General features: G+C 37.2%; 1 protein-coding gene across 3 annotated transcripts in view; it reads right to left on the bottom strand.

Annotated features, from left to right (window-relative positions):
* Nucleotides 1–2267, bottom strand: part of FBXL7 (F-box and leucine rich repeat protein 7) — a 511954-nt gene that overhangs the window by 35672 nt on the left and 474015 nt on the right. The gene's annotated exons all lie outside the window — the stretch shown is intronic.

The raw sequence follows: 2267 nt of genomic DNA, 5'->3' as shown, positions 1-2267 counted from the left end.
TTGTGCCACCAGGGCTCCTTTTGAGACTTATACTCAGCCACAAAACAAAGAGTGGTGGATTCTGGTTCATCACTGACCTAGATAACTTCACATAATGGGATGTTTCTTATTGTAACCATAGTTCAGTTGGTTATAGTTCTAGTTCCTTCTGGGAAGTTATGATTTGGCATTGTGACATGGGTTGGGGTTAGGGGGCATGGAAGGAGATCGAGGAGGTAACTCATGACCTACCCCTGCCATTCCTGTCCCTGCACCCACTCCCATCACTTCCCCCAACCCAGAGCAAGACATTCCCGCTGCTCCCAGAGGTGGACCACTTTGTTTATCTTCATAAATCTAAATCCGAATTTAAAGTTGTTTTCCTTTTTTTCTGGCAAATTCTAAACCTCTTACGTTATTTCACGCTAGTGCTTGAGTCTTCTTCCTGATTGTTTTGTATAGTTATTGTTGTTTATTCCATTTTAAAAGACCTCTCTATTAAATTAGTAGAAGTGAAGCTTACCAAAGATGCAAAAAACATTTGCAAAGTCATGGAACTAAACAGAGGTTGACCAGATGGAAACCTTGAGGTCGAAATTGTTTGAGCTCCTTCAATACATGTTGTTTTAGAAGGGAGTTCGTATTCTAGGCTGTATTATTTGTAGGCTGGCTTCCAAGCGATAGGTTAGTCTTCATTGATTAATATCAAGATCAAATCCCTTAGTTACAAAGGGGGGAAAAATAAGATCAGAAACTGTCCCTTACTTTTAGATTTTTAAGAGAAATTTCAAAGTTTCATTTATTTATTTTTGGAATTAATTTTAGGTCATGTGGTATAGTTTATAACTAAAATATTGCTTCGTGGATCAAGAAAATAAAAACAATTACAACAGCATATTGAAAAAATGGTCCGTCTGACCCTTTTCACTGTGTCAAGAGCTGTGTAAAATAATAAAACTGAATAGTCAGTGACGGACTATAACGATATTTAAATAGGGCACAGAGTAGGACCAACCACAAAGAAATGGCCAAATATTTATAATTTTAACATGTTCTTTGGCCACTAAAGTTAACTAAACCAAACCAAAATCAAACCCATTGCTGTCAAGTGCATTCTGACTCATAGCGACCCTATAGGACAGAGTACAACTGCCCCACAGGGTTTCCAAGGAGTGGCTGGTGGATTCAAACTGCCGACCTGTTGGTTAACGGCCTGAGCTCTTAACCACTACGCCACCAGGGCTCCAAAGTTAAGTAGAGGGCACACATTATTTTCATTACTAAAAAATAACTTACATAAACACAGTCAAATATGTATAAGACAGAGAAAAAAACTTTTTTTTCAAGAAAAATTTAGGAACATCTTGAACAAGATTAATGTGCAAGAAGTTAAACACGTAGTCATTAATGTAACGCTCTTTTTTGTATCTTGTACTCTGGGAAATAATTCTGAGCTTTACCAAAGTTGTCCTCTATTGCTAGAAATAGTTTTTCGTCTTATCATCGTGTTAAGAACAAAATAAAATGAGAAGCAAACCAGTGCAACCATAATCTATCTAATATTTAGTCAGAGCAGGGAATCTCTGTTTTTGCCACAAACCCACAAAGGGTTTATAATCACCCTTTTTTGGAGTTTGGCATTGCTACACAATCAAGATAGGGAACAAACAGCGCTTTGTATTCACATCAGGGTTATAAGTTTAGTATGGTCTCATTGAGAATGAATATACAAAATGTCAGAAAACGGTCTGTTGCAGTTTACATGTGACCAACAGAACATAATATGAACAAATCCAGCTCAGATCTTAGGAATATGTTAAAATACAAGAATACATCTTTAAATTAGAGTAGCCAAGAAAACTATGGCTTGAAGTAGTCCTACGACCCCACTGACAATAACTGAATTATAAACACAGTGGAAAACTGTCTACAAAGATTTAGAAATACTAATGTATTGTACCTTGAAATGTAGCAACTACCTTAGCAGGTACTAAGGGTGCTTTATTTCACAATGCCAACCTTAAACTTAGGTCCCTACAATAACCAACATTTTTCCAATTCTCCCTTTCTGTTTCCATAAGCTGTAAAAAATGTCCTTTCGAAAAGTCACATAAAGACAAAGCTATAACCCATGTGTCTTAGTCATCTACTGCTGCTATTAACAGAAATACCACAAGTGGATGGCTTTAATAAACAGAAGTTTATTCTCTCACAGTCTAGTAGGCTAGAAGTCCAAATTCAGGGCGTCAGCTCCAGGGGAAGGCTTTCTCTCTCTGTCTGCTCTGGAG

Source organism: Trichechus manatus, unplaced genomic scaffold (assembly GCF_000243295.1).
Source record: "Trichechus manatus latirostris isolate Lorelei unplaced genomic scaffold, TriManLat1.0 scaffold00116, whole genome shotgun sequence".
In the NCBI taxonomy this organism is placed as follows: domain Eukaryota; kingdom Metazoa; phylum Chordata; class Mammalia; order Sirenia; family Trichechidae; genus Trichechus; species Trichechus manatus.
Note: the sequence above shows the minus strand (reverse complement) of the source record. Positions and strands in the feature narration are given on the sequence as shown.